At 38.2% G+C, this 25,482-nt stretch overlaps 1 protein-coding gene across 1 annotated transcript in view; it reads right to left on the bottom strand.

Moving 5' to 3' along the window:
- Positions 1 to 17,806, bottom strand: part of LOC101739211 (amphoterin-induced protein 1) — a 262,567-nt gene extending 244,761 nt beyond the window's left edge. The window contains exon 1 of the mRNA XM_021353076.3: positions 17,587 to 17,806. The gene's annotated coding sequence lies outside the window, so the exon portion shown is untranslated. The remainder of the gene's footprint in view (positions 1 to 17,586) is intronic.
- Positions 17,807 to 25,482: the final 7,676 nt, after the last annotated feature.

Here is a 25,482-nt window from a genome sequence, read left to right as displayed (position 1 = left end):
GAAATCACGAAGGAATCAGAATTATTTTGTGAATCGGCTGCATGACCCTTCGAACTAAAACGCATGATCGATGGGAAGCAGAAATAACTGGAACATAATTTTTAATAGAAGGTAATCAAATTATTAGTTCATCATCACCATCATCATCATCACTATTCTGCCTATTGCTGCCGTGATACAGTAATGCGTTTGGCTTAGAAGGACGAAGCAGCGTTGTACCATAAAATTGAGACTTAAAAATCATGTCTCAATGTGACATTAATGTTGTTGATATCTATGAAGTCCGGTAATAACACTTAACGCCAAGTGGGCCGTGTTCTCCATCACTAAGCTAAGCAATTTAAAAAAAAAAAGCATTATAGTTGCTTAATGAACAGACGTCACTTTTAATTCGTATCGAAGACAGAAAGTTCTGTGGTCTGTCTTATCGGCTAATTAAACAGTATAAGTACCAATAAAAACAGAGCTCCGTTCTCCTTAATCATATCTTATACCGTAGCTCTGTACAATAACAGAGAAGTTATCACCAGGAGCGTGGACATGACAGCATATACACCAAAACCAACACTAAACAACGATTGAACAAATAAAACACATTCTTTAGTAGGACACCGAAAAAAAAAACTCAAATATCGGTCGCATAAAACGTGTCGAACAAAACCGGGAATATTAGATAGCCTTCGGGAAGCCGGGACGCTCTGCCCAACGGCCTAATGATACGGCGGCCGGCACTCACAACATTCCAGTAAAATTGGTTCGAGGGTTGCACGCGCCCGCCAAGATCCCGCGGCGATGACGCTTTAAAAATCCTTATATTATTTTGATCACAGGCTTTATGTAGATAGTGCACGTAAAACATGATCGAAGGTCGGTTCTGGGGGTGTTAAATCGCAATTCAAAAGGAGTTTTGCGTTTCTTTTTGGAACGAAGTCCCTTATGAGACGATGCGGAGGGGTACACTGACCGGGAAAAAACGTCCGTAACGTAAGATTTTTATTAGAAATGAACACAGTGTACGACTTAACTTTGTAATAACGTACAAATTAGTAATGCACACCGTGTACGACTTAACTTTGTAATAACGTACAAAAAATAACATATTTTTTTATCATTCATTGACCACGATCTCAGAGCGTTCGTTTGCGCAATACACTAACTCTTATGCAAACAGCCGTGAATGAAGTGTACCACAATAAGTTCGCACGTTACCGAATGACCGTGGGTTGTTGCGAAACCTCTAGTTTTATTTTCTTTATACATTGAATAGAACTTTCAATTAATATTTTTATAATAAGGAACTATACGGATAAAAGATGGACATTAGAAACTACAACATGGGAAGGACCAGTGGGCAAAAGAAGAAGAGGACGACCAAGGAGCAGATGGATCGACGAAATAATAACAGCAACTGGAAAAGAATGGAGAAACAAAGCCAAGGATAGGGAAGAGTGGAGTAAGCTGGAGGAGGCCTATACCCGAATGGGGTTCCATTAACACAAGTTTATATTTAATTTTGTAATTTTTATTTGATAAGGTGTTTTTCTTTTTTTTTTCTTTCTTTGTTTTTGGAAATAGAATGGGCTTATTATTATTATTATAATAAGGAACTTCGCTCCTATCCGGTGTCCGACGACACCACACATCTTTTTTTTTGGAAAACAGGTCCGTGTCTAACACGAGAGGAATGAGCCGCGGTGATTCAAGCCACATGTGGTGAGACTTCCCGCTGAATCGAGGATTGCTACAGATCAAAAGCGTTAGTCGAGAGACCCACTAAATAACTCCACTGCCCTCTTCGCCCCAGCTTTCGAGATCAGCCGGGACTGAGCCAAAACAAGTTTGAGGGTATCGGCGTTCAACACAGTAAACAGTCGTCCCAAACGTGACCGATGCCGTCGATAATTACTCTAATTTTTTTTTATTGCTTTGATGTGTGGACGATCTCACAGCCCACCTGGTGTTAAGTGGTTACTGGAGCCCGTAGACATCTACGACGGAAATGCGCCACCCACCTTGAGATATAAGTTCCTAGGTCTCAATAAAGTTACAACGGCTGCCCCACACTTCAAACTCATTACTGCTTCACGGCAGAAGTAGGTAGGGTGGTGGTACCTACCCGCGTGGACTCACAAGAGGTCCTACCACCAATAATTACGCAAATTATAATTTTGCGGGTTTCATTTTTATTACACGATGTTATTTCCTTCACCGTGGAAGTCAATCGTGAACATTTGGTCCTCATTGAAAAAAATCTAAGCTTTGAATTAAAAATCACATCTCACACTTGATGTTGCAACTGAATGGTATCAACGAATAAAGCCTTGAATTAATCTAAATCTACATGACAACTGTATATATTGACTGGTCTGAAACATGAATTTTTCAATACGTGCTTGCAAACTAAATATAGTATATAATTACTAATATAATATATTATATACTTCATTTCTATTATTGGTAAATAATTGTAAATTATAAATTACATAATATTTTGTTATCATTTAAACTGGAATAGTTTTTAAGTGGGCTTGTTTTATAACAAAGAAAAGTGTTTCGCTTTCCGAAAACTCTTTCAATCATCAATATAAAATAGGATCGACAGCTAATCATAAATAAATATATTATACTTTTTTTTTATTGCTTTGGTTGGTTGATGAGCTCACAGCCCACCTGGTGTTAAGTGGTTACTGGAGCCCATAGACATCTACAACGTAAGTGCGCCACCAACCTCGAGATATAAGTTCTAAGATCTCAGTATAGTTACAATGGCTGCCCTACCCTTCGAACCGAAACGCATTACTGCTTCAAGGCGGAAATAGGCGGGGTAGTGAAATCAAATTCCTATGTTCTCTAACTTTAACTTGTGCTCACAAACCACAATCATTTTATTTTTATTTTATTTTATTAGGAAGACAAACAGTGAACTTAAACTATATAAACTCTAAACTTACAACTAAACACCATTTAAATGTCTCCGCATTTAAATAACTACAAACGATTGGGGCGTCGCATCGCCTAGAATTAAATAATTAAAGTAAAACGTAAAACAAAAACAAAAATAAAACAGTTTGAGAAAAAAAAAAAAACAGAAAGACGTAGTAAATAGAAAATAATTAATTAAATATTTGCATTCAACCATCGACTGACTAATGTTCTCCTAATACTCTTAGTAGAAGTGTTGAAAATGTCCAGTTCAGGGAAGTCAGCTAGAGCATTGAAACTGTTAGCAGCTCTTATAAAGAATGCATTACGTCTGTAATTTGTACCACCACGAGGTACTCCGAGACGAGATGATTGACGGCTCTCGCGCATTATGGATCTCGGGGGCACCCTTAAACATAACAACGATAGAAGATAAGACGAGTCCACCTCAGACTGAGCTATTTTGCTATAAAGAACAATATCAGCTATCCTACGTCTTTCCTCCAGTGGAAGTATGTGATGCCTTCTACATCTCGTCTCGTAGTCGGGATCATACACTTTAGTTTTAAATTGAAGAAACCTCATGAATTCGGTCTGTAAGGTCTCCAATGTATTTATATAAATTTTATATCGCGCATTCCATACCTGCGAACAATACTCTAGGATACTGCGCACATATGCACAGTACAGCACCTTAAAAATTTTAACACTAGTAAATTGCACACCAAGCCGCTTGATAAAACCTAATGATATATAGGCACTTTTCACTATATTGTCTATATGCTTCTCATAAGACAGTTTCCTATCATGTGTTACCCCCAAATCGCAAAATTCATCTACATTTGCCAGATTGGTTCCTATAAGCTGATATGTGAACTTAACAGGTGTAGTCTTATGTGTGAAGGTCATGGCAAAACACTTCGAAACGTTGAGGTCTAATTTATTAAGATGACAATATTCCTCAAGCCTTAAAAGATCCTCCTGTATCATCTGACAATCATTGGAAGAGTTAACTTTTCTATAAACTTTCATGTCATCCGCATACAAGAGGAAGTCCGCAGACCGAAAACATGTACCTATATCATTTATAAAGATATTAAACATCAACGGGCCGAGCAGAGACCCTTGAGGAACACCAGAAGGGATCCCTCCCCAGGAAGAAGCATGTCCGTTGACCACAACCTTTTGTGATCTATTTTCAACATAAGAAGAAAACCACCTGAAGAGACTACCATGAATTCCAGCATTAAAGAGCTTTTGTAGCAGAATCGTGTGATCGATGCGGTCGAATGCCTTACTGAAATCAGTAAAGACAGCATCAACTTGACCACGAGAATCCATATTACGTGTGAGATATTCCGTGAAGGTAACTAAGTTAGTGGTAGTCGATCTATTCTTCAAGAAACCATGTTGTTGCGCTATGAAGGTAGGTTTTAAAAAAGCGTACAACTGTGAATACACAACTCGTTCAAACAGTTTAGCAAATAAGCACAATTTGGATATAGGATATATAATTCTACATTACATTTTAAATGTCTCCCGTACCGCTTCCGGATCGACGAAATCGTATTATTTCTATGGACATCAGAAGTACGCCAAACGCCTAAAGTTCCTTAACAACTGATTAGGCTTAAATTACAGAAGCGGCATGCCTTACAAACATTATATCATAAAGTAATAATTAACCGTAGCTGATCAAAGTTACGCAGTTAAAAGTTAGAAGGGAAATTGCTTTTAATTTATTTACGCTCTGATATCGGATATCGTGGCTAATTCTATGAAATCTCGGATTCGCAGTTAGAATATCTTAACTGGAATACGTAATAAGATAAGATGTTGCCACGAAACGATACGGGGCACTTGTAACAGTATTCGTGCTCCATTAATATTACATTACAACTTATATCCTAAGGGATAGGGAAGGCGGATTTAGGACGAAGCAAGAAATTGAGACACTTTTGAAAAATAATAATTTAGAGAGTAATAGAGAATAATTTGGACAGTATTAAGCATTGGCACAGGCATTGCTGAAGTCCATGGGCGACGGTAACCACTCACCATCAGGTGGGCCGTATGGCTCGTCTGCAAGCAAGGGCAATAAATAAAAAATAAAAAGTTGCAATTTTTCTGTTGCTTCCCTGATTTGAGCAATTAATAAACGAATGTATCTTGCAAATTCATATGTGAAAAGATAAAACTAGACTGAATTTCATTTTTAAAGGCTGACTTAAGAATCATTTTGGCTATGCTAATGTTTTTTAGCTATTTTACTAATAGCATGTTATGCTGTAATATATGAAAAGAAAACAATTGATTCGCATTGTAAGGAGTTATAAAGTACAAAGAATTACATTCTTGTAATAATAATTACGCAGGGACATAATACGTGTGGTAAATATCGATCGTATTGTTGTTTTTTTTTTTCAACGTCGTCGTGCCCTAAAGGATAAGACGTCCGGTGCATTCTTATTGAGAGCGATGCACCGGGCTTCGAATCTCGCTGGCGGGTACCATTTTTTCTAATGAAATACGTACTCAGCAAATGTTTACGATTGACATGCACGGTGAAGGAATAACATCGTGGAATAAAAATCAAACCCGCAAAATAATAAATTGCCACACCCTTCAAGCCGAAACGCATTACTGCTTCACGGCAGAAATAGACGAGGTGGTGGTACCTACCCGTGCGGACTCACGCGAGGTCCTACCACCAGTAAAATCTGTTGATTAACACGTGAAGAAGCATCTTGTCTCGGAAACTAAATTGGATTTTTTTGGGTTGACAGCTTCAATGCGCTTAGGATCAAATAGCTATTTTAAAAATCAATTACAGTAACAACGGAATTTGTGCGTCATTCGTTTCCACGTGTCCTCTGCGTCTTTACGCCTGAACGACGGTGTGATGTGGGGATACAATGAATAAAAAACACATTATTATATTGAATTCATCCCTGTGTGGGTGGGTACAAAGCGATGTGATTGACAGTTTTAGACAAGTAAATGTTTATTGGTCTTTATTTATCTGATTGTTTGTGGTAGGGACGGTCTTGTGACCCCGGGCGGGTAGGGTGTTGGACCCTATATATTTTTGCAGTGAAGCAGTAATAGATTTACACGTATAGACTTGGAATTCGTATCTCAGGATGGGTGACGACATTAACGTTGTTGTCCATGGGCTACGGTATCCACTTCACATCAGGTGGGCTGTGAGATTGTCCACCCATATCTATATATATAAAAAGGAATTTCTGTTCGTCAGTCTCGCTAAAACTCGAGAACGTCTCGACCGATTTGACTAATTTTGGTCTTGAATTATTTGTAGAAGTCCAGAGAAGGAAGGTAGATAAATATGAAAATGCTCGGAATTATGCCCTGTGAGCTCACCTACTTGCCCATTTAAGCTAGCATAAGCCCTCGAGGTTATCAGCATAGGTAGGAAAAAAAACGACTAGTTTACCCGTACTGTGACCCTGAGACAGTTGATGACAACTTCCGACTTATTTTTACTGCGAAGAAATCAATCGTTACAGCTTATGATTTTATAAGATTTATAATCATTAGCTTATTCGGTTTATTAGATTTATTAGCTTGTTAGGTTTGTTTGTTAGCTTTATTAATTGTATTGTAAAAATAAATAAAGATACAGGCAGGAGCACAGAACTGGCTACCGACAGTAAACTGATTTGCCGTGAGCCCACGCAAAAACCCGGACCCAGCGGGAACTTCGTAAATGATGAATACAATCCGCTATCATCTTGGCAGGCGAAGTTTGTGTTTCGTCACCCCCTCTTATCGCTTTAGCCACGTTTTGTATTAAATTAATTTCATCTGAACCTCGACTGGAATCAATCTTCTTTTAATTAACTAGTCTGAGAGAGGCTCGTAAATCGATTCAATTTTCTAAGGAACTGTCCTTTCGCTTGATTTGACGTTCCGTCGCTAGCTTAAGGCGAGGTTTAGCTCTTGGAGGCCTTTCGTTTTTTTTTCAAGGATTGATACGCTAACTATTTCCAAAATAGAATTTTCTACTGGTGGTAGGACCTCTTGTTAGTCCGCACGGGTAGGTACCACCGCCCTGCCTATTTCTGTCGTGAAGCAGTAATGCGTTTCGGTTTGAAGGGTGGGGCAGCCGTTTTAACTATACTGAGACTTTAGAACTTATATCTCAAGGTGTGTGGCGCATTTACGTTGTAGATGTTTAAGGGTTCCAGTAACCACTTAACACCAGGCGGGCTGTGAGCTCGTCCACACTTCAAAGCAACAAAAAAAAAATTTGAAATAGCAGCTATCATAGCATAAACTGGAAACGTTATTTATTTACTGAGTTCATGTTATTAGGTTAAGCCGCAATGGAACATAAGAATAGTTCTACCCTCAAAAACCATTGGAAAATAACAATCGATACTCATTAATATTTTAAATTGCTTTACACTATTGCCACATTCACTCACGTCCATGTGCCAGGGACACATTTAAGGCTCTGCCAATCGTTGACTATTGCTTTAAAGCCTCGATTGAAGGATAGGGCTTACTAACTGTAACGGTACAGGGAATCTCATGCTAGAGCCGAATGATGACGAAAGCCATATTTGGAATCACACTGAGGTAACAAAAACAGTGCCAATCCTATTGACTCTGTTTTATTGACAGGCAGGTGCGGGTAACAAGGAGACGATGGGTTAACTTCCTTCCTCAGAGCACTTCCCATAGAATATTCAGTATACATTCATTCTTGACGGAAGGTCAAATGGTAACGGTAACAGTAAATAAATAATATTATTAGAACGCTATACGACATTTAAAGGAGAAAATTCGACAAAAAGGTCAGATTTGTGGGGAAAAAAAAGGGTTTTGCACCACGATAGTGCGCCTTCGCACAAGGCCATCGTTGTGAACGTATTTTTAGCCAAAAAGTCAACAAATACCATCGTGCAACCAGCTTATTGACCAGATATGGCTTCAACCGAGTTCTTTCTTATCATAAACTAAAATTGCCACTACGTGACACCCGTTTTCATTCGCTAGAAGACATAAGAGAGAATTCGCAGCGAGATCTGAACTTAATTCCGGAAAAGCGCTTAAAAAATGTTTTGATCATTGGATTATTCGTTGGCGTGAGTATGTACGAGTATATCGTTTCTGAAGCATACTCTATTCATGATAAAATAATTTTGGATTAATAACTAAAATACGTACTTAACAAAATGTTCACGATTGACTTCCACGGTGAAGGAATAACATCGTGTAATAAAAATGAAACCCGCAAAATTATAATTTGCGTAGTTACTGGTGGTAGGACCTCTTGTGAGTCCGGAGGGGAAGGTACCACCGCCATGCCTATTTATGCCGTGAAGCAGTAATGCGTTTCGGTTTGAAGGGTGGGGCAGCCGTTGTAACTATACTGAGATCTTAGAACTTATATCTCAAGGTGGTTGGCGCATTTACGTTGTAGATGTCTATGGGTTCCAGTAACCACTTAAAATCAGGTGGGCTGTGGGCTCGTCCAACTATCTAAGCAAGAAAAGAAAAAAAAATTGTTTGATATTGATCTTTTCCCCGTACTTTTTTGATGGAGTAGCATAATATATAGAGAGCATCAACATGAAATTTAGAATTAAATTAAGTGCCAAAAAAATTAGCTAAAATTCGTGGTAGGTGTACTTTCAGCTAGGCCCTCTCTCTCCCTTAACTCGTCCAGGCGAAGTATCGTTCATTGTCGCTGTTAAGTCAAAGAGATAATTGTTTTTCGAAGGGAATTTCTGTCCTATACAAATTTGTAACTAAACGAAACGGGAAGAAAACGGAGGCGCTTTAAATAATTACCGAAGACGCTTCCGGAATTGTTTTCGGTAATGTTTTCAGTGTTTATTTTTATAGATTCCGATTTTAGTAGGTCAAATTTTATTGCCAAGATATAAAATTGCGTCGATATAAAACCTATCTAGGCCTTAATGCACCCTTGACTCGAATGTGTAAGACGACCTCCATCGTATATTGGATCTGGACATATTTGCTCAAAACTTGTTTAGTTTTAAGAAAAAAATTAGAAACTATTTAGCTCCTAAACCATGTTAATTGTTATCATGTTATTTGTTTTTATGTAGTTTATTGGTGGATGATTTCTTTTTAAAAATTTTATCTGATTTATTTTTGTTCCTTTTATTTTTTGTTTTTTCTTTCAGATTTAATTAATTTTATAATCATTTGGTACTAGAACTAGATGTTAGTTGTGATTACCTATAATACATTTTTTTTTTGTACTAAAATTACTTTTTAATTAGTTTACTGGTGGTTAGGATCTCTTGTGAGTCCGCACGGGTAGGTACCACCACCCAGCCTATTTCGGCCGTGAAGCAGTAATGCGTTTCGGTTTGAAGGGTGGAGCAGTCGCTGTAACTATACTGAGACCTTAGAACTTATATCTCAAGGCGGGTGGCGCATTTACGTTGTAGATATCTATGGGCTCCAGTAACCACTTAACACCAGGTGGGCTGTGAGCTCGTCCACCCATCTAAGCAATAAATAAATAAATAAAAGGTGCAACGGTGGTTTTGTCCTTCAAAATGGATCCTTATAACATATCGTACCACCAGAACATAATAGCTTAAATCAGTAAACTTCAGACCGTACCTTAGAGATTGTCTATCTATATATGTATTAATACGTGAAACGTTGTATTGCTTTTTACGAATATTGCGCGGACGGAGGAGTATGAAATTTTCCACACTTACAGAGAACATAGAGAAGAAGTGCACAATGCTAATATTTTTTTAAAATAATGCATAAAATATACATTAAATCAATAAAGAAAACATTACACACACTACATACCATGTATTTGACGCACACACGCATGCATACTATTTATTGTCAAACTTTTGTTATTGATGTCTGTTGTCAAATTGAGATTAAATATTGTTTGTATTTGATAATATTTTTTATAGTGTAGTCTTGGCGAAATTCGTGAATATAGAAGTATAAAATACGATCATAATAGTGTACAAACTTACAATTCCAATTAATTTAAGTATAGTCGAATTTCGACTACTGCGGGACCTCTAGTTCCAATAGATTTACCTATTGAAGCCACAAAATGAAGCACATATTGTTTCTGATTTCCGCTGCCCCGTCGTGATTTCCTGATGGATGTGCGCCCTCCAGCGCTTGTCAAACACAAACCACGAATAAATTGACTTGGGGAATTACGGAATACAGTACGTATGTATAAACTGATTCGAAATTATCTTTTCGTACGAAGTCCAGATAAAAGAAAAGACAATCAAACAATAATTGTTTTCCGATATTTTGCTACTATTTTTTGCCCAAACATGAGCTTTTTAAAAGATTACAAGTCTACCAATCAATTTGGTGTTACAACGCGAATAATTACTATTATTTTTTATACATTTAATGAATCTATACAGAATTTTATTCGTAATCATTTAGATATTTATCTTGATTTATCTACTCCGTTAACTATACGTCACTGTTTTTTTCTTGATGTTTCTTCGATTACTGGTGACACAATTAAATAAGACCTTCTTTTGTATTTTCATTAGCTAATTAGTATCAATCGCTATTACCTAGAATTTTGTACACACTGTATTCAAAATAAAGTCCCCCATTATGGATATGCGCGTTTGTCTGATCCCGAGTCGTGGAGGCGAGTCACGTCAGTAGCGCGGCCAGTCCAGAGGCCGAGCGACGTCGCTGGACGCCGCCGGCCGTCGCACCGGGCCCACGCGACCCCAGCCACATTTTGGGGCGGTCGCGTTGCACGCGAGTACCCTAGCACAGTCCCGCTGCGCTGCCCGAGTGCCAAATGTAATGTAAAAGTATTATATGTATAATATTATATTTAATTAGCATTTTAGTACATACGTGGCCTTAGAATAAATTTTCATTTTAGACATGAGATCAAAATATGTTTATTGCTTAACCACTCTCCCGCCCTTCAAACTAAAACGAAAGACTACATCGTGGCAAGAATAGCCACTAGTCCCTAAATACCCTAAATAATAATAGTCCCTAAATAGCCACTACTCCCTCCCCCTAAAGTCTCGGGTTGGCAATCTATTGACGAAGTCTATAACTGTGTAGTAGACATAAAGAAGAAGAAAATGTTCCCAAATTAATATAGTCCAAATGCACGCTAATAAATACAGTGCTTTTTTAACATTAGAAAAATGGATGCGCCCACATAGGAGTAAGAATTTCTAGAGCAAAAAGTGGGCGTAGTATAATAAAGCAAATAAATAATATAATGATTGTGAAGTCAAAGAAACCTACACTATACATAGTCTCCCGGGATATTAATCGAGAGAGCTACGCGAATCCTGCCATAGCTAGCTGGTGCTGCCTTCCCTTAATCCATCTATAGTGGTATATTTTGAAACGCCCACAGCCAAGATTAGACGAAATATTTGTATGAAGCGATGCGATATACCGTGGTTAATATATTTGGGACCTCTCTGAATTCTTACTCGGTATGAGGATCGCTTAGATGGACGAGTGACGACGTTGTCTGATATCGATTTTTTTTTATTGCTTAGATTGGTGAACGAGCTCACAGCCCACCTGGTATATTAAGTGGTTACTAGAGCCAATACACATCTACAACGTAAATGCGCCACCTACTTTGAGATATGAGTTCTAAGTTCTCAGTATAGTTACAACGGCTGCCCCACCCTTCAAACTGTAACGCATTATTGATTCACGGCAGAAAGAAGAGGTCCTCTTCTTTTTCTCCACCTCATCCCACTAGGTGGGGTCGGCACAACTAATTTTTCTCTTCCATTCTATCCTCAGCCTTCATCTCAACACTCTCTCCTCTCTCTCTCATATCGTCATTCACACACACCATCCATGTCTTCTTCGGTCAACCTCTTCCCCCTCTACCTTGCACTTCCATTTCCATACCTCTCCTAGTCACATGCATCTCATAAAAGGTCCTACCCACAGTAAATTCACCAATTCGATCCATGCTATCATCCACAGTTCCAAGAAATTAAAAGAAAATCATAAAACGCCTCGAATCAATAAAAAACTAAGGGCTGCGTTCAGAATCCTCCACTGCTGCAAATAACTCACAACGAATTTTCATAACAAACAACTGATGGGCGTAACGAAACACGGTCCATACTACGCGTAAATACATTACGAACTTATTTCGCAACTAAAGATGGAACGCTAACGTTATTGTCACGCGATTCCCGCGTTAAAACCATCATAAATACTCGCACGGATACGATGTGTACTGTTACATACGCGCGTATCAGAATTTAGCGGCCCGTGTGTATTGATCCCCGATTGTTGCCGTTTTTTGTTTGTGATAACAAAACTTTAACGGTCGAATCTAATTAGTTTAGTCGACGGGGTCAAACAATAAGTCCATTTCAGCAAAGAAAAGTAAAATTCTCTATGAATAGAGTTGTTCACATACATAGAGTAACAAGTGCAGACGATGTTTGAACCGATTTACATAAACTGTCATTTTAATTATTTTATTTAATTAAACACGTACTTAACAAATGTTCACGATTGACTTCCACCAAAAATTAAGCCCGCTAAATTATAATTTGCGTAATTACTGGTGGTAGAACGACCTGTGAGTCCGCACGGGTAGGTACCACCACCCTGCCTATTTCTGCCGTGAAGCAGGTGGGCTGTAAACTTGTCCATCCATTTTTAAGCAATAAAAAAATGAAACCATTAATGTACATAAATGAACATGAATGTTTTCTAGGGACTCCAAAATGGCTGGTTTGATTTCGATGAAGTTTTTCAATCTTCGAATTCGATTGATCCTGCATTTTTTTGTTTCATACCAATCTGATCGAAGTCCAATCAAAAATCAGCCAGCAAAGCGGGCCGGGCTTGCTAGTAACTTAAAAAAAACTTGTTTAAGAGTTAAAAGTTTATTAAACATGAATGTTCATGAAACGTGATTGAAAACAGATTTCCAGTCAGATCCAATATCGGGCCACATGATCCTCGGAATGACGCCGCCAATTTGGTTGTCTGGTTTTTGACCGCCGGAACCCCCCTACTGTCACCGGGTTCTGTCCCCAGGCGAAGACCGGACTTCGGGTGAGAGAGTGCAAGGGGAGTCGTTTGGGTAGGGCCTTAAAAATATCCTGTGGCCCACGATCTGCTCCCATCAAAGCCCACATACCCCGAGTGCGCCCTAGATGCCGACACCACTGCATTAAGCCATTAAACAACTACCAAAACTATTAAACTAACTAAACATCCTTGGCTTAAAAGGGGCATTGTAATATAAATTATTGCCAAAGTCGTCAATAATGAAAATTCATAACAGCCGGCTACTGCGGGCTCGTTACGCGAAGACACATTAAAACCTCATTCGATAATCGCAGTGCGTTTTTTTTTTCTTTCAAAATGGCCGCCTTTCTTTCTGACATTTAAGTTAGCATGCTAATTAGCCGTATAACATTATTTTCGTGTTGTCACGCGATCTGTTTCACGAATATAATCCTTTCTGAAATAACGGGTACGGAGGTTTATATAAAAAAGCATGCATTCGTCGTGCCGGTCGGTTAAGTTTAGTGTCTTTGAAAAAAACGTTTATCTTTGTCGAGTTGTGGCGGGATCACGCACGCCTCTATTACTTAGTTATTGCTTCGAGTCTGAACAAGTACTATGTTTTCAGTAGATCAATACGTCCTATAGACGTAATGTTCACGAATGCTCACGACTGGTAGCATCTTATAATATTTACATTCAAACTACTTATGCATGACTTACGCATTTGATGATATTAGTTATGCCATAGGTTGCTTTTAAGCTTCTGATTCCTCTAATAGGATGCAAATTAACAAAAACACTGAAACCTTACTGGTGGTAAGGCATATTGTAAGCCGCATGGTTAGGTACCACCATTCTTGCAATTTGTGGCTCAGAGCAGTGATACGTTTCGGTTTGAAGGGTGGGGTAGCCGTTGTAACTATACTTGAGATAACGAAATAGGCTGGTGGTACCTACCCTTGCGGACTCACAAGAGGTCCTACCACCAGTGTGGTACCACCAGTAGTTCGTACCACCGCTGACTCAAATGAATTTTGTTAACAAACGATCATCTTGGGTTTGAAGGGGACCGTTACTATAGATAAAACATTGTAGAGATCTTAAGCCTCAGTTCTCAAAAGGGGTGGTGGCAGTAGCATAATTTTGAGTGTAGATTTTGGTCTCTACGTAACCAATATACCGTGAACTCTTTCCATCCATTTCCCACCTTCATCTTTAATGAACCAAAAAGTACCAGCTTCCCCCTCATATTGAAATATACCAGAGCAGATAGAAATCGCAACGTAAAAGCAGAGCATGTTGCCAAGAGACGTGCTGTCGAAAAACTCCTTTATATTGTAAGCTTCTAAAACCTTCAAAACCAAACATATGTTTTCTGTTGGCTGAAACAGGCACAATACGAATGCTTTTCTTAAAAAATAATTAAAAAACAGGAATAACAAAAGGGTACCTATCCCTGCGTCACAGTGAGCCCTGCCACCCGTAAAATACCTTACATTGTAGCAACGATCGATAAACCCAAGAACACAGTGGGACTGACGCTTAATTTTCTGAAAATTACTCATCTAAGTTTCACAGTACAAATAAACCCCGAAACTATCATGGGACCATTATTTATTTATAGTCACTTGAACCGAAAACGGCTAATGGCTGTTTTATTAATAATTGAACCATAAAATCCTTAGAGTAAGTGCCAGTTTTTTGCTACTAACTAAATGGACCAAAAAAAATGAAAACTCATGAAGTTATCAGCAGAATTCGATACAAACAAAGAAGTATTTTTAATATTAGAACCACTGAAAAGAGTGAGAGGGAAAATTGATGTAATTTTTTTTTTATCCAAAAAGTCACTGCCAGTAATTATGCTAAATATCTCCAAGCTTGTGGAATTTCAAATATATTGAACTCTGAACCCATTACACGTTTCATCACGATCAATCATCATCCTATATGTTTTTGGGAGTAGGCTGAGATGGTATGGTCACTTAAAGAAAGGCTACCAGGCTACACCGGAAATTTGCTCCTGCCGCGACCCTCCCGGAAACCCAAGTCCAGATTGAAGTCGTCGTGGCCTAAGAGATAAGACGTCCGGTGCATTTGTGTTGAGCGATGCACCTGTGTTCGAATCCCAGGCGGGTACCAATTTTTCTAATGAATTACGTACTCAACAAATGTTCACGATTGACTTCCACGGTGAAGGAATAACATCGTGTAATAAAAGTGAAACCCGCAAAATTATAATTCTGGTGGTAGGACCTCTTGTAAGTCCGCGCGGGTAGGTACCACCGCCTAGCCTATTTCTGCCATGAAGCAGTAATGCGTTTCGGTTTGAAGGTTAGGGCAGCCGTTGTAACTATACTGAGATCTTAGAACTTATATCTCAAGGTGGCTGGCGCATTTACGTTGTAGATGTCCATGCGCTCCAGTAACTACTTATCACCAGGTGGGCTGTGAGCTTGTCCACCCATCTAAGCATTAAAAAAAAAGATGCAAAGATGTAGTGCTGAAGGACATGAGGAAATGCAATGCTACTGACGATGATGTCTAAGACAAAGCGAAGTGGGGCAGAATAAGATCACGATCTTCATCAATCTTGTTTAATATCGCGTTCTTTCTTGTCGTTACATTCTTTTTGACGATTCGAATACTCTACAGTGCTAATGGTCGCGGACGACTGAAATGTTATTCATTTACATTTACATTAATTTCTTTCTTCACACAGAAACAAACAACACTACATTCAGGTCTGGAAATTAGTTTCACTTCGGATGTCATCTTTACGATAAGAGGACTCCATGTGCTAATACGGTAGAAATTATCGACGCGGGATTAAGCCGTAAATTTAAGACTTTTATTTATTTATTTAAAAAAAAAAAAAAAAAAAAAACGGTAAGACATATGCACTTGGTATTTTTCATTGTTATAACTTTGCTATTTAGAGTCTAAGTATCTTTTGTTCCTAATTAGACCAGCTCGTAGATCACGTGATGTTAAACTTTTAACCGAGCCCCTAGTTATCACAAGATGCAGTCACCTACAAAGTGACGTGAAATCGAAGTCTGCATTTTATTCTATAAAAGTTACCCCTCCCTTCAAACTGGAATGTCTGACTTTAGCAGCAAAAGTAGCCAGAATGGTGTTAAGGAGATATGTATTATTACATATGAGTTTCCAACAGTGAATATAACAGTGAAAGATCATTGGGTTCCTCTACGAACCCAAGGAAATCTTACTTGTCTAAAATCAATTAGGTATCAAATGTCTAAAAAGAAGAAATACAGGGCCTCCAATTTTCGTTGCGATCGCCTCGTTGACCGAGTTCGCTAATGATGCAACCAACCTAATATCTTTGGTAAAGTATGCTAGAAAGATAAATTAGAAACATGGAAGACATTTGTACTGATTATTGTCTCATATATATTGATATTACCGCGACTATAGTACAGAATCATATATTGTGGTTGTTAAGTAGAAGATTATTTATAGATTGTTTGTTTTTACTGATTAAATTTGAAGAAGATAGATACAATATGAGAAAATTACGTAGTCCATTACAAAGAATGATACTTAATCTATTGTGCTTATTATTATGAGCCTTAATCAATGATCGAGAAAAATAAAGCGTCAATTATTAGGTAATTTACACAAAATATTGTAAAAGCATTTCTGTTTTATATCATCATTAAATGATAAGTGTCGCATCCACTAAATTTAATTGAATAGGACATGGCTCACAGAAAATATAAAGCTGAAAACCATTAGTTTACAATCAGTTTTAACTATTGGGTCACAGTGTGTTTTTATTTTATTTTAGCGTAACGTAGTTATATGATTTGCTAATAATAATAACAACAAAGTTCTTGAATCTAATTACATAAATAATTGACTATCTGTGATATTCAAATAAGTTATTACAGTACTAAATGCGTTTTTTTCTATCTTTATGTTTGTTTGGACAATTGAAACCACTAAACCGGAATTACAATTTTTTTCTTAAGTGTATTCTGGGCATTAGCCCGTTTATTGAAAATTATTTCATTTGTGTTCACGCATTAAAAACGAAAAAATCTAACAATTAACTATTTCCAAATGAAGTTACGAAGGTTCTTTCACTGTATCAATGTTCATGAAATAAATAGACAGAATGCGGTATATCTCGAAAAATACATCGCCTCCTAGAAATGTTTTCCATCTTATTTTTACACAGACTGAACACGCTGCTAGTCGCTTTTTTAGTAAATGAAAAACGGACAAAGGACGAAAATAATCTGAGAATAATACGATTGCTGTTAATATTATTGTTTTCATTTTACGAAAATTATCATCCAAATAACCCTGAATTATAAATTCGGGAGATAAATTCGAGAGATTTATATTATATTATAAATGAATTATATTATAAATAGAGAGTTATATTATAAATGAATGAGAATTTTTAATTATATTAAAAATACGTTGTATATGATATAACACCCAAACATGATAGACAAATACTACATACATATAACATACTAGTGCATCAATAAAAATATGTTTCCCTCACACAGAATATGCGGTTAATAAATAAATAAATTTTCTTAAATTTTCCTAAACTTAAGCACGAAAAACTTTACTCACAGAATTTTCCACGATAGACAACTTCGAAGTCCGATAACACTTCACTAATTAAAAAGAACTCACATTTTCCCGAACACCGATCGAACATACACACTCACGTCTTCAGTTAATTAAATTAAAACATTTTAAAACACAGTTTAAATTTCATTTTATTTAATAGTTTTGCGATACGTAATTCTACAAGCGTGCGTCCTCCCTCCGCGGAGGCCAACTGAACACTGAGGGAGTTACTGTATAAGGCAGTTCAGAGTAGCTAGTATATGTACGTGTTTTAGATTCGTCAAGTCTTGCCAAAAAACCTACATCCTCAGCTTTCAAGGTACACATACTCATAGATAAAGAGATTATTACATCAACGAGTACAAAAAAAAACTTTACACGAGATATAGGGTACCATCCATACCCGATATACTTATTAATAACTTATCTGTGACAAAGTGAGTAACTTGAACTTGCTACTTCGCTTGGTTTGGCAGAATAGTTTTACTGATAGGGCGTCTTATGAGCCCTCACGGGTGGAGACGACCACCCTGCCTATTCCTGTCATGAAGCAGCAATGAAAGATGAGTCGTTGTTCTGTAGATGTGAGATTTGAACTCATTTCCCTAGGCTTTTTTTTTCTTTAGATGAGTGGACTTCGGTAGTCACTAAACACTAGGTAGCTAGTGTTTAGTGACTACCGAAGCCCATAGACATCTACAACGTAAATGCCGCCACCCACCTCGAGACAAGTCGTCGTGGCCTAAAGCATAAGACGTCCGGTGCATTCATATCTAGCGATGCACCGGTGTTCGAATCCCGCAGGTGGGTACCAATTTTTCTAATGAAATACGTACTTGACAAATGTTCACGATTGATTTCCACGGTGAAGTAATAACAACGTGTAATAAAAATCAAACCCGCAAAATTATAATTTGCGTAATTACTGGTGGTATGACCTCTTGTAAGTGTGCACGGGTAGGTACCACCACCCCGCCTATTTCTGCCGTGAAGCAGGAATGCGTTTCGGCTTGAAGGGCGGGGCAGCCGTTGTAACTATACTGAGACCTTAGAACTTACATCTCAAGGTGGGTGTCGCATTTACATTGTAAATGTCTATGGGCTCCAGTAACCACTAAACACCAGGTGGGCTGTTTGTGAGCTCGTCCACCTATCTAAGCAATAAAAAAGAAGACAAGAGCTCTCTTAATCTTAGTTTTAAGTGGGTGGGTCTTTGTGAGAGGCGGCATTTATGTTGTTGATTGTCTATGGGCTCCTATGACCTTACACTTACACTTACACACACCTGGTCTGGCCGTTAGATCATTTAATCGCAATAAAAAAAGTCGTCAAGATAGTCAGGAAAGGGTTTCTGGTATTTTACGATCAGCGTACGACAGATGGCCCGCGAATAGTAGCAACAAAGTGTATTTCATACAATGTGACGGTCTATAGGCACAGTAATTACCGTACTAGCTGCTGATTCATTGATCGTGTTTTCAATTTTCATCTCGGACAAATTTTCGTTTTAAAAAAATGAAGCGTGGTGTCGTGGGACACCGGATAGGAACGAAGTTCCTTATTAAAAAAATATTAATTTTAAGTTCTATTCGAGGTATAAAAAAATAAAAAAGGTTTCGCAACAACCCACGGCCATTCGGTAACGTGCGAACTTATTGTGGTACACTTCATTCAGGGTTGTTTGCATAAAAGTTAGTGTATTGCGCAAACGAACGCTCTAAGATCGTGGGCAATGAATGATATAAAAATATGTTATTTTTTGTACGTTATTACAAAGTTAAATCGTACACTGTGTGCATTACTAATTTGTACGCTATTACAAAGTTAAGTCGTACACTGTGTGCGTTACTAATAAAAGTTTTTCGTTACGGACATTTTTTCCCGATTAGGGTACCCTTCCGCATCGTCCAATAAGGAACTACGTTCCAAAAACCGTTTTTAGTCAGTAGCCAATAAAGATCGTATGCTGTTGGCACTTTCACATCATGTATCCCTGTGCTCACACGACAATATGCAGGTTTAGGTAAATAGGGTTCGGTAATCTGAATACTCTGCCAATGCCGGTCCCAAGCCCGGATGAGAAAAGAGGAAGGTTGAATTGGAGTTTGACCTTTCTACCGACAACGCCGAATGTCTGGCGGCAGTTAATTAAACTGGACCCAAATAAGGCTTCAGCAGCTTCGAAGAACTAAATCTCTTCCAAAAGCACTGCCGTGGAAGGGCGCGGGACCCCACCATGTGCATTTTCCCAAGTAAGCCTCATGAGGCCACGTCCCTCAGGATTGAGGATTATCGACGCAAGATGGAGGAATCTGATAACTGATAACCTTCTTCTAAAGAAAATAATATCTAATACTCAAGGCGAAAGGTAGAATATTGATAATTGCTACTTTTCGCGTTTCACGTTTTCAAATGACAATTAACTTTAATTCAATACAAGAAGTCCAGATCTAAAGATAAAGACAAACACCGATGTGGAAAAAAATCAGTTTTTTGTAAAACAAATTCCATTTTGATGCACAATCTATAAATGTTTTCACTATAGATATAAAATACTTATATGTATATGACTCCGCTCAACTTGGAATGTAGAGTCAGAATCTTAGTTACATTAAAAAAAATGTCTTCTCGGCCACCAAACTGCAACTTGGCTGCAATGCGAGTGCTGGAAATTCACGAATTTATAAAAATTGTAATATAAACATTTTATTTCATGACGTCATTCCTTTATCGAGAATGTGGCTCCGGTCACCGTTCTCGTCGAACCCGTCACCTGCGACGAAGGGCTGGACGAGCGAATTAACCCACAGACACAGCCCACTGAGTAGATACTGCGAAGCACTGCTTTTGCTAGGGCCAGTGTTAGCAACACTCCAGTTTGAGCCCCGTGAGCTCACCTACACGTTAGGTGGAAGCTGAAATAGCCTCTCAAGACCATCAGCATAGGTAAGAGAAAAAAAAAGTGAGTGTGTGAACCTGTGAACCTTTGCTTATTACGATCATAAATTATGCAATTAGAATTTACGTCAGTATCAGAGCAGCATTATGGAATTACCACGTCTATTATCTCGCGGGTTGACGAATAGCAAAGAAATCCAGCATAACTTAAAAACTCAGTTGCCATGGAAACTCGATTTTTCCGACGCCATTACGAATCGAGTGAAGGCGGACCGAGAATCAAACTTTTCACATTTGACTACAGGTCAGTCCGGGGCGCACTTAATGAACAAACTTCCCCGGAACCTTGTAAAGCAGCCGATTCCTGGCAAATGCCTTCGCGGATCTATTACGTGAACGTGGAGCTATGCCTATCGTATACGAAGGATCTCTATGGACTTTGCCTGCGTTCTCTCCCCAAATACCGACACCAAACCAAACATATTTATCGGTAGGCAACAGCTTGCCTGTGTCCCTAGCATTACTGACGTCCATGGGGTGGGCCGTATGCTCGTCTGCCTACAAGGGCAATAAAAAAAAACATTAGTCAATACTGATGGTTGGACTTATTTCTGTTATACTTTCCGGTCCGAACTCCCACTCCAATTGAGAGTTAAACCTCATAAAGTTTTCATAATTTATTTATTTATTATAAAAAAAAAGAACACAATATTCCTAACCTAAAAGAACATGTTATTATCCGCAATAATAATCATAAAATATGTCAAGTGCAGTATTCACATTATGATATCTATAAATTCCGGTAACTTAACACCAGATTGGCCGTGAGGTCGTTCTGCCTTCCATGAAATAAATAAAATAGTTATTTCATGGAATTAATCATATTATAGTTATCGCTCAAGTTCATTCATTGATTCAAACAAAATTATAGTCAAACATAAAGGCGTACCCGAGTTGTACCAATTTTTTTTTTTTAAATTACAGTCAGCCCACTTTTAGCTTTTACGTGGGTAGTTTAATTCCGATCTGCAGCCGTCCCTTTCGCGCCATATTCAGATGTATCTGAATGAGCAAACAACCTAATTTTAGACAAGCCTGTCTTCGAATTTCTCAGCATTAAAATCAATAAAAAAAAAACAAACAAGAAGGAACCAAGAACCAAACTAATTCTCATAGCTCTTGACGCAATGAAGTTATTGAAGGTCCTAAACCCGCTTGTACATTTATGCCGGTAGAAATAATATTTGCTCCCGGTTCCATCATGCCCGTGACGATTGTGACATCGATACTGATGACGTCACAATATTTTCTGCAATCGAGAACAATCCACCCTTAATACTCGATGCCGGCACAATAAAGGTTTGAGCACGTACATAGACTATTGCATTATTTTTTCTGAACGCGCGTATTGTTACGCATTGAAGTTCGGGATAAATAAAAATTCTACCGAAGTACAAATTAACACCTGTATTAGCACTTAGAACACTTCACAAACACCTTAAAATTCTAATTCGCTTATTCCGCTTTAGTTCAGGTTTTGCTGTTTCGCTTCGAGTAGTTCCGATTACTATCTGACTGTGTGCCATCCCTGCAACGCTTTTATAGCCGATATCACATCCCTAGAATTGTTGAGAATGCTCCTCACAAGTCGAGTACCTTCGATGTGTGTTTCCGCTATCTGACAATAGATGGCGTTGACTCCTCGAGCGTTCTAGATGTTACTAGATCCTTCGATATTCTTTCAGCTATTCGGCGATAGATGGCGTTGCTCTTACCGGCGTAACAGTATCGTTTTGCTTCTCTTTCTAACGTTAATGTCAGAGGAGGGCGAATGATACTTTGCGGTAAGCTTAGCTTAGAATGCGTTGAGACTATAAAAAGGATCTCTTAGGATAGCGTGACATTTATCTTGTACTGACTATTGGTTCGGACGACCGCTTAATACAAGGTGCGCCGCGAGCTTTCCCGCCCATCATTATGTAACATTAAAAACAAGCCTTTATTACATGAAAAAACAAAACTTTCAACCAAACTTTATCAAACAGTACTTGGCTAATTTTAAGCATTAGAGTTAGATACTTAGATATTTTCATTAAACAAAACAAACCGAATGCATCTAAATAAGTATTTCTAATGACATCTAATCAAGACCGAAATTACTCAAACTAGTTTTAGGCTGTGTGGGTAGGATCTTGTATAACAATGGGAGCAGTCTGGGCTTATTTCAGTCGACCAGTGCGGTCACGTCTTGATTGACGCGACAACTGAACTTGGTACTAGACTTGTCAAGTATCATGGGATCGGATCAAACATTAACATTAAATTTAATAAATAAGTAACTGGGAACAAATTACGCATGGTCACCCGGTCCCAAATTAGGATTCCCTGTGTTATGTGTTGAGACCTTAGAACTTATATCTCAAGGTGGGTGGCGCATTTACGTTGTGGATGTCTATGGGCTCCAGTAACCACTTAACACCAGGTGGGCTGTGAACTCGTCCACCCAATTAAGCAATAAATAAATAAAAAAGACTCACATACATACTTATATACGTTTATGTCATGTCGGAGACGATCATTTGTTTGGTAGCTAAATGAAACCCAGTACGATTCCCGAGAGATGGCAGCACGATTGCGATATCGTCGGAATTGGGCTAACTTCGTGCTACGACAGAGCCTAGCCGATGGAGGCGCGTAGACGCCATTACACTTACCAAGCAGCCTTCTTGAAGGGCGGTGCCTCCGTCCTAAGAACTGTCATTCGTTTTCGTTTGCTAACGCCAAGAGAAGGTTTCTAAATTGTTCTAAGACAGCAAACGTGATTGGTGTCTATATACTAATATAATAATATTATAAAGAGGAAAGATTTGTTTGTTTGTTTGTTTCGAATAGGCTCCGAAACTACTGAACCAATTTGAAAAAATATTTTTCCATTAGAAGCCGATATTGTCCCTGATGAACATAGGCTACTTTTTTTTTATTTATTTTTTTGGTTTCATGTGTGTTTTCATGTTTCCGAAGCGAAGCGAGGGCGGGTCGCTAGTACTTAATATTTCTCTTAACTAGATCACCCTATTCGCCCCTACGATGTCTGACGATAGTGTTAATAATTGTGGTTCTCCGACATACATATATAAACAACCAGACACTGAGTAACCAAACCTGTTCGTCACACGAATGTTTGCGTCTTGTGCCAGGGATTCTAACTACCGGACCAGTCAGTCCAATCTATAGTAGTTCCTAATTTTAACTGATTTTACGGCTTAACTGATAGTAGGACCTCTTGTGAGTCAGCACGGGTACGCACCCTACCTGTTTCTGCCGTGAAGCAGTAATGCGTTTCGGTTTGAAGCGTGGGGCAGCCGTTGTACTGTTAAGTCTGGGAAAGAGCTCTTGTCTCAATGTGGGTGGCTTGTAGACGTCTATAGACTCCGTTAATCACTTAACACCAGGTGGGCCGAGAGCTCGTCCACCCATCTAAGGAAAAAAAAAGAATAAAACTCCCGGTTCTGTTAACAACGTTTTTAATACTATAAAGTTATTGTGGTCCCCGGACAACTAACTCGCAATTACAGATTTCATTATACATTTAAATACTACATACATATTATCTTTATGTACATGTCTCAATTAATTTGCTAGACTTTATTAAACAGTACTTGGCTAATTTTAAACATTATACTTAGACACTTTGGTTAAACATAAAGTAAGCACTTAGCACATGTTACATATTGTTTAATGAAAAACGTACGAAAACTTCAAAATATTATGTTCACACAAGCTTTCGGACTTTTAATTCGTTTTAAAAAAAATAGTTTAGTTGAAGATGGTTGCCAATACGTACAGTGCATATTTTTTGTTTCTGTTGTGAGTCGACGAGTTTACGGCCCATTTGATGGTAAGCTCTTACCGTTGCTCATAACATCAGCGATGCGAAAGCTTTTTTTGAAAAAAAAATACGTACTACTGTTCACATATGGCTTCCATAATGAAGGAATACTATCGTCTAATAAAAATTGAAACCACAAAAATATGTATTCGAATTTACGTAATTACTGTGACAATTGAAACATAGACCTCAATTTAGATTTGTCAGTCACCTTTGTTTTATCTATGGGCTATGGTAATCACATAGCAAAAGGGACTTTTTTTGGCGGGAACGCGAGGAGTGAAGTTGTGTGATTTGTTTTATTTTGTCTATTTAGTGTTTCTTCAGGTTTAAATTTGTAATAGCGGTGGTTTATTAACTGTTTAATATCTGTGAAAGTGCACAAATGTAGGAAAATGAAACAAAGCCGCTGGACGTTACTTCTCCAGAACCCCCAAAAAGTCCACTGAAAGAGTGTCAGTAAATGACCACCATTTTACTGAGATTATATTTCATCCCATATCATCTCAGTTCATTTCATTTCATGTCTCATATTAATCAACTTCATTTCATTTCATAATACCATTTTCATATAAAAAAGTTTTCATTAAAATTAAAATAAGACTTGACTTAAAAGTCTTAATTACCAGGTTATAAAATCCATTAAAAAAACTTAACAAAAGGTGGGCCGTGAGCTCAACGATGTACGCAACAAAAAAATCATCATTCAATTTAAAATGTTTAATTTGCGGAGTTCGCTTCTTGTGTATATTTATCATCATTCGGTCGGTCTCCTATCGGACGTGTTTCCGCGTTCTGTGTAACTACTCGTTCATTACAAACACATTTTCCGTACATACAGCTTCGGCGTAAACACGAGATATCGGAACGGAAGACATAAAGCTCTCGATACAGCCGATATTTAGTAACGGCGGCGAACACACGCCCGATAATGTCTATGATCGATTGCCAGCTTGTGTGATGATTCGCTATTGAATTTTCGATTCAGTAATAGTCATGAATAGTCCATTTTACTGGAGGTGCGACCCCTTGTGAGTCCGCACGGGTAGGTACCACGACCCTGCCTATTTCTACCGTGAAGTATCATCGAGAATATTCCACACCTCTCT

This window comes from Bombyx mori, chromosome 14 (genome assembly GCF_030269925.1).
Source record: "Bombyx mori chromosome 14, ASM3026992v2".
In the NCBI taxonomy this organism is placed as follows: Eukaryota; Metazoa; Arthropoda; class Insecta; order Lepidoptera; family Bombycidae; genus Bombyx; species Bombyx mori.
The sequence above is the reverse complement of the archived record's forward strand: the minus strand, read 5'-3'. Positions and strand labels throughout refer to the sequence as shown.